This window comes from Archocentrus centrarchus, chromosome 9 (assembly GCF_007364275.1).
Source record: "Archocentrus centrarchus isolate MPI-CPG fArcCen1 chromosome 9, fArcCen1, whole genome shotgun sequence".
In the NCBI taxonomy this organism is placed as follows: Eukaryota; Metazoa; Chordata; class Actinopteri; order Cichliformes; family Cichlidae; genus Archocentrus; species Archocentrus centrarchus.
This window is the reverse complement of record NC_044354.1, coordinates 17,156,238-17,169,531: the sequence shown is the minus strand read 5'-3', so window position 1 is coordinate 17,169,531 and position 13,294 is coordinate 17,156,238.

Genomic DNA, 13,294 nt, shown 5'->3' with positions numbered 1-13,294 from the left:
GCCGCATTCGTAAATGTGTGCTTGGCTCCGTAGTCTGTGTGAGGCTACAGGAACTTATTATAGTTAATACATTTTTTGAGATTCAGATTCATCTAGAACACTTGTGGTATTTGAGTCCTGCTAATTGTTGCATTTTGATAGACATTTCAATGTTGTATTCACAGATCTGAGAGAAGAAGAAAAACCATCTACATGAAAGTGATTTGTGGTGTTGCAGATCTGTATGACTGGAGTTGTGTTCATTACGGACCGTTTTCTTACTAAAAAATGTTAAACACTGCAGATCCATCAGCTCACTTCAAATATACCTTGACTGTCTATGCTTCTTGTATTGGACCTCTGGGCTCTGAAAGGAAATCTCCTACAGCTGAATATTTAATGAGGTTGTGTTTACTGCAGTTTGTCGGAGTTTCCCTTTCCACAGCACCAAATCTTGGGAGGAGAATATTTAAATTCACCAAAGAAGCGTGATTTACTAAGGTTAAATTCTAAATTCAACACTGTGGGATGTGTGTTGTTAGTATTTCCAGAGAGAAACATGCTTAAGCCTGCGCTTACACTTTATTATTTTTGTTAGGACAGGCGCGCCCTCCTGCTCACTCCCTCGGCGGATGTGCTGTTTCTCAGCCATTAATTTGCGCTGCTCTGGGAGGTAATTTTTTTAAATGAACTGACTGCAGCTTTGTATATAAATTAGCGCACCGTCAGGAGATAACCCAAAGAACGTTTTACTCCCATGGGAATCACGCTAATCAGCCCGCAGATTTCAGCCGCTAAACTCACAATGTGCCTCTTTGGTAAGCCCCACAGTAGCTATTTGACACCAAAAGGTGGCTTTTCGCTGGAGCAGACCGTTACTAAACCTGAGTCTAAATATCATAATGACAGCTTTGACCACTCATCCTGTGTTTATTGTCTTGTGTGAAATATTCTTAAAGTGACAACTGAATTTCAGTTTAAACTAACTGAATATTTGATGTCCTCACTCGTGTCCCGGTAGGACTACACCTCTGCTAAAGTACAGTGCAAAAATAAGCCAAAAGAGCTACAGTTAACAAATGATACATGAACGAAGTCATACAGTATCGCCTCTAAATATGGTATGAGCATTATGAGGGAAAAAAAAAAAATAAATTAAAGCTTTTTTGTCTTTTGCAGTTACTAGTAGCTAAATTATAGTTAAAACAGTGCTTACAATTTTATTTTTATGAAATTAGTCAAAAAAGACTAAACTAATAAACATTAAGTAAAAGCTCATTTTCAGAATATTGTAACGTGAGGGTTCGGGATATGCCACTGATTCTCTCTTAGCTAAAAGGAAACAGCACAACGGAGACGGATAATTTTCTCAGCTGCCGCTTTGTTTACTCCACCACACATTTTTGTGCACACCACAACTTCCTTGTTCCCACTTCCCGTGAGACTCACACAACCAATCAGAAGCCAGGAACTCCTAGCCTTAAGTAAATGTGGGAAAACCACAAAGGTACATTCAACACCGCATTAAAACTTCACTGAAATGTGCATCATTAAACATCCTAACGTACTTACCAAAAACATGTAAACACTAAATATAAATGCAAATATGTATATGCTTAGCTTCTGTAACCGCATCTCTATAAACTAACTGAAGTAAAAGTTTACCTCTAAACTTTACAATATGAAGAAAGTTAAATGATCAGGCGTCAATTGTAAATAAAGTAGTCTAGCTCTGTCAAGGTGCTGCCATTTTTAAAGTCTCTACAGGAAAGGGGTCCAAGTTGACAGGGTTAAATCCCAGAGGGATAAATGCCACAGTCACCAGTTCTAACATCTCAACAGTGTAAATGCAACACACAAGAGAGTTCATTGTTTATGATGTTCACCTAGATAAGGTCCAGTGCTTAAAAACAACATGAAAGTATTTTCTTCCTTCCGCCTGTCAAAGAGACAGTAAGTCGATCTGGAGGAATGTTTAGACGAGTGGTCTCTAAAGAAAACATCCAAATATCTGCTATACCATTAACATAAGAGTTTGATCACCAGATAAAGTAGCTGCAACTTGCAGACTACTAATAGATTTAAACGTGCAGTTTATTGTCGCAATTTTCTTTTGACAAGTGTTATTTCCAAGACCTGCAATTCTTCTTCCAAGGTCATGAGGTCCAAATTCAAACTTCAGCAGAGAACAGTGTGCTGTTCTGGCAGCTCTCTCTCCCTCTTTTTTTTTAAAGCCTGTCTTGTCTGCCAGCTTTTGCAATCAGAATTATGATCTGAATGCCCTGTTGTGCCAAACATATTTGCTTTTCCAAGATAAGCACTATAATTTCTCCAGAAGCTCCTCTTTTTTAGTGTTTTACTTTTTATTTTTTTCATCCATCCATCCTCTTCCATCCTTTTCTGGGTTGTAGGGCTTGGGTTGGGTTGGGGGCTGGAGCCTATCCCAGCTACCATAACACAAGAGGCAGGGTACACCCTATACACGCACTATATATGCCCCAGAGACAAACAACCATTCACATTCACATTAACACCTATGGGCAATTTACAATCACCAATTAACCTAACCCCACTAAGTACATTTTTGGACTGTGAGAGGAAAGCAGAGTACCTGGAGAAAACCCATGCAAACACGGGGAGGCCCAGACCTTCTAGCTGTGAGGGAACAGTCACTGTGCTGCCCTTTTTTTATGTTGTTTATTTAGCTATTTATTTATTTATGTTATTGTTCACATAAGTTTATAGATATTACGTCAATGCCAGAGCTGAAAGGCAGGGAATAAAAGGAAAGAAAGGGGAAAAAAAGAAAGGGGGGGGGGGGGGGGTGTAGGAAAAGAAAATGCTAACAAGACAACAGAGTAGAAAAAAAGCAATAGTTCACCAACTGCTGTACCTGTGGAAAAAATTACAAAAAGCAAACAGCACCTGAGGGGAATGTGTGTGTGTATGTGTATACTCTCTCTCTGTATATATATGTATATATGTGTGTGTGTGTGTGTGTGTGTGTGTGTGTGTGTGTGTGTGTGTGTGTATATATATATATATATATATATATATATATATATAGAGAGAGAGAGAGAGAGAGAGAGATAGATAGATAGAGAGATAGATAGATAGATAGATAGATAGAAACATGGGTACACAAACCTACAAAACCTACAATCTTCTTGTGATGCGATGAGTGTGTTTTTGTGTGTTTGCTTGCATGAATGATTAAGACAGTGTGAATGTCTCTGTCTCTGTCACAAGTGTACATAATAATGGGGGCGGAAACCAGCAATACCACCCCCCAGAAGCCAGAGGAAGATAGAGAAAGACCCAGGAGATCATCTGCAGCCCCCCAGAAGCATTGAAGACCCAAGGCCACACATTCCAACAACAACTGCATGCCCATCCTACAAGGAAGAGAGAGGCCCCAGACAGTAACCCCCCGCCCTCCTCAACCCTGTACAATTAGTGTGTAAAGAAAAGAAAAGGAAACTCTTATGAAGCTGGCATTAGTTTATTAGAAATAGCAGTGTGTCTGTGTGAGTGTTTCCTTTTTCTTTTTTCTTTTTTTTTGTCTGGAGTGCATGCCTGCAGGTAACCGGTGAGTAAGCCTAAGACAGCCCCCCAAAAGCACTGAAGACCCATGGCCACACATTCCAATAACATCTGCATGCCCATCCTAGAAGGAAGAGAGAGGCCCTAGACAGTAACCCCTCCTCGACCCTGTACTGCAGGGGCCAAGGCCCAGCCACAAACACACAAACACACACACACAGATAAAAGCACAAAGACACACACTATCCACATCAGCCCACCCTCTGTAGCTGGGACAAATGGACACCAGGGACTGTAGTGACCACAGGATGCAGCCAGCTCGGCCTCTGCACCACCATGCAACTCTCGCCCTGTGCAAGGAGTAGGAAATAGGAGAGTAGGAAGATGCTGTAGAAGCCGAACTGGATACTAAGCAAATGAATAAAATAAATGTAGTTACACCTTAAAAGTAACCGTTTATAGAGTAGGCTAACAATTCTAAAATGGTGTTTGGAAAACAGACACTAGTTTAAAGTTCTGAAAACTGAGTTAAGAGATAAGAAGGCTGGTTACTGCTTGGGTGTCTGTTTGGTGGGTGCTGAGCCATGATAAGGCAGAATCATGGGTGTTCCCTCTTCTTGCTGGTGATGAATTAGCAGAACAGCACAAGGCCTTCTAGCTGCTGTTATACTGAAAAAAAAAAATCCCTCAAAGCTGTGTGTAAAATTATAGTGTTTTTATACTAAGTGTATTGGAGGTAAATAACAAGGCTAATATGACCAACTGTGGATGTGTTTAATTACAGAAAATTTCAGTGCCCACTGCCTTCTTTAAATGTGCCTTGCCAGATCAGTAAATGAAGTGGTCAGAGGCTATTCCCCTAACTGTGACTTTTAAAGTGTTTGAAAAAAAAAATTGAATTGTGAATTAAATCATTTTAATGAAATCTGATTTCAAAGATTTCACCTCTTGATGGCAGTAGGGTTCCAGCAACACCAAATGTAATGATACAAATAGTGCTTTGATTCAGACTGCAATCTCTGATCCAAGTCTTTGATTCTTTTATTAAGTCTTTTGTTGATCCAAACAGTCATCTGTGCTCACATAAAATGATCACCAATCCACAGCATGGTCTTTTCCAGGATTAGGAGAGTGCGGTGTCTTATCTTTCTCAACTGTAAAATTTGTGATTCAGAATGGATCTGCTGGACTTCTAACTGCTACAAAAAAGACAATGCATCACTGACGATACAATTAGTGTGCAAAGAAAAGAAAATGGAACTATCATGAGGCTGGTGTTAGTTTATTAGAATTAGCAGTATGTCTGTGTGAGTGTTTGCTTTTTGTCTGGAGTGCATGCCTGCAGGTAACCAGTGAGTAAGTCTAAGACTTGTTGTGAATTTTACTTTCAATTTTTATTGTATCTGTTGTAACCTTGTCTGACCTTTGCTTCCTGTCTGTTGTCAGTGGGTTTTATAATTGCGTCATCAGACGGTATTTTGTGCCATTAATATTTGAACAAGGCTTGAACAGTTTATTTAAAACATTTGCTAGCATAGATATAAGTTCATATCCAGATACACATTACACTGCTTGGGCTGCTGTCTCCATGAAAAATTCTGTTAAATTACATATTTTCTTTTACAGTGTACCTTTTAAAACTAAGCAAACACTTCATACCTCTGAGATTTCACCTGGATGACAGACGTTTACTTTGTTTGTCTTGTGACTGGGGCATAATGTTTTACTCTGCCTGAGTGTGAGATTTTGGTTACATTGTATCCGCATTCATGTTTATGAAATATTACACCAAGAGTGTCAACGGAATTATTACAGTGGAGATACTCTTTCGATTTCTGGCTGCGCAGGTTGCCGGAGTTAGAGTGAGGATGCAGCAAATAACGTTTTCTGCTGAAAAAAGAAAAACGAGAGAAAAAGTGGGAGTTAAAACTTAAATTTTTCAGGTCGTTTTAATTTTTTCTCATTGAAAACAGAGACGGTTTCTATTGAGATGATCTCTGCTGTTATGAGTCAGTGAAGCTCACCCAGCAGTCTCTCGCTTTCGCCCACTCTCTCTATTCCAGTCAGACGATATCGATTTAAACACACTTTATGATTTCCGTAACTAAGAGGCCCAGCCCAAATGACTCGATTCCGGTTAAAAATATATATCCCAGAAGCAGCAGGTAACTCACCTGTCGAAACGCACAAAAACCGCAAGCAGGCATGGTCACGTGACATGGGTGTTTTGAGCTACACTTCGGAGCAGCGTCTCGAAACATCCCCGCTACGAAACCTTTCTATTCACAATCATAACAATAACGCTGTGCTGGCAGAGCCACTTTCTTTTCTTTTTTCAGTTCAGTAAAATATGCTTAAATGAAAGGAACACTCCAAAGGAACACCTAAACCCATAGAGCCTATTGTAAGGATTTTGCACTTTAAATTTTCACTGTAGCCAAGTCATGAAATTGTATCTAATGGTTTTATAAATATTTTTACTTTGCCACGCTTCTCCTAGCCACCTTATCACAATCGATCCTCCTTATTAAAAGCAAATCCAACGTCTCTTTAAGAACCACCTCTCTCTATTCTGTTGTATTCTGCTCTGCTCTGTTCTTTTCTATTACATTGTATTCTTTCCTTTCCCAACTTTGTTAGTCATTGAAGTCAGTAATTGTCTGTGAAACTGTCTTTCAGAGATATATAGTAGTAGTACATAGTGACAATTCTCATGTGACATTTAATTGTGCATGTGTGTGTGTGTGTGTGTGTGTGTGTTACAAATGAGGTGTTAATTCCACCAGTGACCTTCACTGAGTTCATCATAATTCAAACATGTAGATTTCAGGTGCTGATTCAGGTGCGCTTCATCCATTCTGTTTTTTAGATCAGGTGGGGAGGTTGGAACCAGATCAAACCAGCTTCCAGTGAAGAGGTGGAACAGATGAACAGTGTTTTTTCTTTGCTTACCGTCACATTTCCAAAGCAGATTGTTGGGCTGATTACTATGACAGCAATACTGGTATTTGTAATTGCCATGCATCGATACTCAAAATTTCAACACAGTTTCTAGAATTCTTTTTACATATGACCAAGTTTGGTCACAGCAGGGCTTCATTTTGCTTTGTCTCCTAGCATGCACAGGCATGCCTGTACATAAAGAACATTTATAATTTTCGCTATGGAAATGTCCAGTTTTCACATGCTCTGTGCGTATCTTGAAAAAGTGAAGGGGAGCCTTAAAGTCCTTCAGTCAGAACTGTGACCGGATGACAAACAGACACACCAGTGAGTTCATGACTGGGCTCCGAGTGGATGCTTATTTTGTCTTCATAAATTTTGCCTTTAATTTGCTTAGCTAACACATCATTAACAGTATACATTTGTTTTTAAAGGATCAAGAGGCTGGGGCTCCCTTATGGATTTCCAGACAAAGACAGAGCACCTTCATCTGTGTGTCAAGCAGCCCAGAGTCTTCACAAGGAAACAGGTACTTCTGCAGTACATAATTACATAAAGGTATGCACTTACAATATGTTACTCCTGTTTTATTGTTTTCCCTCTGTGTGTGTGTGTGTGTATGTGTGTGTGTGTGCGCGCGTACGTATTGGTGGTATGTATTTTTTTCCTTAACAGACCAGCAAACAGCAGAAGATGTTTTGATGAATTAGAGGCAAAAACAAAATGGCCTTCTCTGCTACATGAATTGATGCCACGGTAGAAGCAGCAGACAGAATAGACATCTTCATTGAGAGTTATGGCAGTTGCCCTTTGGTGGTGTGCTTTACTTTAGTTTTGCTTTAGTTAAGCGTGCAATCAATAGAGATAGTGTAGTAGCAAGTAATACAGAGAACAAGTGTCCTCTATTCTCTCCCAAAAAAGAGAAAGTCTTTGATGAGATGATGGCTGTGAGGATTGAGGAAGAGGATGTGATACTCCTGAAAGAATTGAGGCAATACTGGAAGTCTCCCAGGCAAAGTCTCTCGGCTGTAACCCCACCTGCTGCCTTCCCCTGTCCATATCTGAGAAGAACAGCTGACTGTTATGTAGAGCTTCTTTGTGAAGTAGAGTCCTCAGATCAAATCCACTGCACCGTTTGTCAAATGTTGCAATTTGCTCCTCGCAGTCCTCCAGCTCCACATCAAGTGTGCACACTGTACTCAGTCCTGGACCTGTCTGTAAGAAACAAATAAGGTGTCTCATTCTGAGCATGTTCAGGGTGGTACTTTTAACTGGCTGCGGATCTCGGATCTCAAAGATTTTGCAAGAATGGCAGAGTTTATTTTTTAAAGCTACAAGCTATTTGCATCTATTTGATATTTTATTGGTATTTAGATTTGGTGTCACCTTCTGATTCATTGTGATACAAGTACAGATGAACTTATGTCCTCCCACTGCCCATTGAGGATATGTACTACTTATGTACTTTATACTCTGAACCAAAAATGTTAAGGAAAAGCTTTGACGGCATGACACTGCCTATGAGTTAGTTAGCATGTTAGCAGATAAAAATGCTGTTGGTGGTCTTTCTAGACTTCTGCATGTGTTTTTGGTTGGGACCTTGCTGCTTAATGTGACTTAATATGTGTGGTGACACATGAGCAACTGTGAGTTTATACCTCTGCTAATGCAGTCAGGTTGATAATTCATGAAACCCCATGCACTGACAAAGTATGTGTAGGGAACCACAGTAGTGTTGTTAGATGGCACAACAAATATACAAACTCACATGCGACAGTGTTAGACCAATGGGGATATTCTAAATGTTCTCATAAATAAATTATAGAGCATTGCACTACCTTAGGATGAATAAAAAGTACATTAAAACATGACTGTTTAAGTCTGGAGAACTACTGAATGAAAGAAATGTGTGCTTGTTTAGACATTACTATGACACGAGGCACCTTGTGCAGTGGAGTGCAGTATGCACACTGTGATGTTTTGCACTTATTTCAGTCACTCCATTAAAGGAAATAAATGTTGTGTCCAAAAATAACCTCACTTTTGATAACCACTTCTTCTTCCCAGATGTGTTACATTGCTCTTCCCAATGGTACATACACACAGACACACACCTCCCCAAAATCACCAAACACCTTTTATGCATGTTGCTCTTTCCCTCAGTCACACTGCTCTCCAATTTCTATTACATAACAATTACATGTAGTGTGTTTTTGTAATTCAAATTAACATCATATCTTGCTGAACTCTTAAGATCTTATGTTCCTTCCAGGTCACTGAGATCTGCTGACCAGCTACTCCTCTGTGTTCCCAAAACAATATATTTATTGTTTTAAATGTGCCTTATAAATACTTTTGGATTGGAGTGGAGTTTGTATTGGAACACAAGCTGAAGGTTAGTTTGTTATACAGCTGCCAAGCTAATATAAATCAAACCTGAGGCATTTTATACCACTGCTGAGTAATCTACAGAAATGCTACATGCACATTGTGGCTCATTTCATCAATGTCATCAGAATGTGTGCATGAACATGTGAAGAATGTTACTGTAAAACCAACCTGTGTCTAAACAACACCATGACTCCACTTCAATAGATTGAGCAAACCTGCAATTTTACAATAAGCTAGGCTGGAAAAGGGTTTAGGAAAGCTCATTCACAAACCCTGATGTCATAGTGATGAGTCCTACCATTACAACTGCAGCCTCCACCTCTCTAGAGTTGCACCACCTTCTACTCCTCTCTCTGGATCTGCAGTGTTTCCGTTTCCTTAATGATTGCCTTGATCTGGTCAGGCAGAGGCAGGGGCATTCTAACCTCCGTGACTTCATTTTTTTTTTCTCTACTTCCCAATCAGAAGAACAGGTCACAGATGGAGCAACTAAAGTTTGGCCATTTGCTGCAGGGCTTTGTACCAATATTACATTTTGCAAAGCTGGTCGGTGGATATTTCATCTGTAAAAATGAGAGATTGGCCCATCAGGAAGATGTTTTATTAATTGTGTTTCCTGTTGCCATAGTGCCTTATCTAACACTGAAAGTTGATGGTTATTTATTTATTTATTTTTACATACACTGTAACCTTGTCTGACCTTTGCTTCCTGTCTGTTGTCTGTGGGTTATATAATTGCGTCAACAGTTGGTTGTTTGGGCCACCTAATAGTTTACATTGTTACTCTTTGAACAGTTATTGAAGACGTTTGCTAGCACAGACATAAGTTCATATCCAGATACACATTATGCTGTATTTATGCTTTATATGTCAACTTGTATTTTTTATGCCATTTATTATTTTTCTTTATTTCCACACCCACACAGACTGGAGGTCTGACTGCATTTCATGTCAATAAAAGATCATTTGCAGCCTAAATGCTTCCTCCCATTGGCCACACTTTTTAACAATCCAACAAACTTATACACTGCTTAAAATCCATTACAGGAGCTGTTTTAATTGGACTTTTTCTATTGTTAGATTTATGTATTTATTTTAGTTTTTTTTTAATCGTGCTTTGATTCCTCGCGTTGTGGTTTATGCTTTTTATGATGACTTGCATGGTCTCTGTTAAATCCTTGCAACCTCTTTCAGAATCTTGTAAGTATCAGCTGGGGTAGGCTCCTTTTGTGTCTTTTGTGTACGCTCTTAGAAAAGATGTGCCAGAAAATGACACGAAAATATTTTGTTGCACGTGTAACACATTTTGTGTGAAATGTAACACGACGTGTAAAAAAAAATTCAAAATTTCAAAGAATGCTACGTTTAGTGCCACCAGTGTATACAAGATAGAGCACGTTCTACATTAAAGTTTTTTGTTAGTTTGTTCCCAATGCACTCCCACACTGAAATCCAGGCCCTGCATTCTAACAGATTAGTGCTGTTTACAGATCAAATAATTTAGTAATCTGTAATAAATTGTTTGATGACCTAAACTGCTGCTTTGAAGATGCAATTTAACATTTCTTGGGATACTTGCATTATTAAATGATAAAAAGAAAAAACATTTAGTATAATGCTCTCTGAGCAGTGCAAGTGTTGAATCTGTATTTGGGAGTGTGCATTTTCCCGGCCACATACAAAGCCTTCATCCAATTATCTCTTTAGGAAACAACAGTAGGAATCTATGAAAATCAAATGACAGTCACAGTCCTGAAGATGTCTAGATAGTCTTTAAAAGCCAGACAGTATTGCAACATCTCGATTACTTTGCACTATAGGTTGCTGTGCTGCTTGAACTAATGTATGCTTTGAACCTGGCCTAATCACCGGGACTGAAGTATACCTTTAGGGCACTGCCTGCAACCATTCAAAGAATGCCCACGCTCTCAGAAACAGACACTCAAAGCGAGCAACTGTCAAATTATAGCATGTAGGCACAAGGTGCTCCTATGTTCTGTAGTATCACAGATTAAATGCCCCTGTTTTGTTTTCATTTTGCATAGCAGCATTAGCAACTCTACCTTTGCTTTTTTTTTTCTCAGGATTTCTTTAATGTTACTAGATATACTTGATGTAACCCACACTCTTCTATGATTTGGTGGTAACTTGTGTTATTTACTCATTTGTGCATTATGATATTGTAAATGGGTGGAAAAAAATCTGACTTCTCAATTTTGGGCTCATTGCTTTTCTTAAGGACCATTCAGTGTTCACTTTTCTATATTATCAAAACCAAGCAAGCAACCAAGCTCTTTTGAGAAACAGTTTTTCATAATTTTAATGTAATTGCCCTTATCCCAGGATTAATTGTGAAATCCCCAGAGAGCATGTCTTCTCAATCTCTGAGACGCCTGTCACATACTCGAGGATTGATGTTGGAATAATGAATAACTTTAAAATTGAGACAGCTATGCTGTTGGGACAAGTGTAGGCTTTGAATTTAACCTGCCCTCTGAACCAGAGTATACATTTCAGGTATTCAGCTTAAAGGCAGCACTTTTTCCAAGAAAGGCACAAGTTCTTGAAAGTTATGGCATGCAGGAAAAACACTTTTCTGTGTTAGCATCTTTTGGCATTTTCTCTCATTTCTTTTCACATGCATATCTGTATGGTGCATACAGAGTAACACTTTGAATAGTGGGTTAGCCAGAGTTTTTTTGCTGATGGCATGCTGTAATTTTTTTTTTTCCCCTCTATCTCTAATCAGAATAGTTTCTTCCTCTACTACTGAAGTATTTGCATCGACTGTATTTCCTGTTGCTGTAGTGCCTCATCGTACCCTGTAACTCCCACCTCACCTCCACGTCGCCATCCTTATACATGTTATGCACCAGCCTCACATCTCTGCCACTCTGAACTCCCTTATGAGAGAGAGAGAAAGATGGATAGACAGATAGACAGCATGTTATATATACAACAGTGATTAAAAAAAAGGAAACCAAAAATGAAATTCAGGTTAAGTTAAAGAAGAGTAAAAAATAAGACTGAGATTGTACGAGGTCGTGCAAATTGCATTAATAAATGCATACATTATAAATCAAAGAAACAGCTGCAAGAATGAACCTTATGCCTGACAGATGTGTCTGTCACAGAAAGAAGAGTTACAGTTACAGTGTACGGTTTCACAGAAAACAGTAGGAATGATGTCCTGAAGCGTTCTTTTTGGAACTGGGGCTGAACAAGCCTGAGGGAGAATGAGCTCTGCTGCCTCAGCAGTGTGGAGTGGAGTGGGTGAGATGGATTGTCCATGATGGAAAGCACTTTGTTCAGTGACCCTCTGTCCCTCATTGACTCAAACACCTCCAGATTCTGGTTCGAGCCTTCTGAATCTGTTTATTGTGCCTGCTTACATCTTTAGCACTGAAGCTTGGATGTATAGAAAGCAAAGTCAGATGTTTAGCAGCTAATTTGTCTTATTGGTCTTAACAAAGACCTTTACATTAGCGGCACCTTATTGTTGCATTTGGTTTATTTTGTACTGATTTCTAAGTTACGATTGAATTATTTCACTTCATTTTCTTGTGGTGAGCATTATGTTTAAGCAATAGCTGACATAAATATAATTTCAGATCTAGATACATGTTACATTGTCTGAGCATAAACACTAATCACATAAATGAAGCTAATTTTATTAAACCCCCTTTTTTCCCACTAAAATTCCTGTATTGTGACTGAAGGGTTATATAGGATGATAAAAGAGAAAAACAAGCAAAAATAATTATCAAAATTATCAAAATATGATAAATTATTGATATAAATTGATAAATTCAGGTCTTGCATGCTAATTGACTGGTAATGAATACACTACAGATTACTGATAATAAACTGTAATAAATTGTTGCTCTGCTGCTCCATAAATACACATAACATTTCTCAGGATGTCTGTATTATTAAATGATTGTAATAACATTTGGGATAATGCTCCCTGAGCATTTTAAGTGTTTTGTTGAATCTTGTATTGGGAGTGTACATTTTCCAGGCCATAAATAAAGTCTTTAACCGGGGATCTGCTGAGATCTGCTGAGAAAACAGCTAAGCCATCAAAACTTTGAGATGAGATGCTAGTCACAGCTGTGAAGACATCTGCATAGTCTTTGGAGGCTGGACAGTCTTGCAACATTTGGATTGCTTTACACTATCAGCTGCTATCCTGTTTGCATTAAGATATGCTTTAAACATAACTCACCCACCTCCGAAGTACTCCAAAGACTATCATGGAGCTGGAGACAACACCCATTCAAAGAAAGCCCAAGTTCTTAGAAAGAGAATCACAGAGTGAGCAGGTATCTAGTTATAACATGTAGTGACATGTCCTCCTTTTTTTTAAGAGTCCTGGAATGACTGCCTGTTTTTGCTTTCATTTTACATAGCAACACTAGTAAATATATTTGCACAG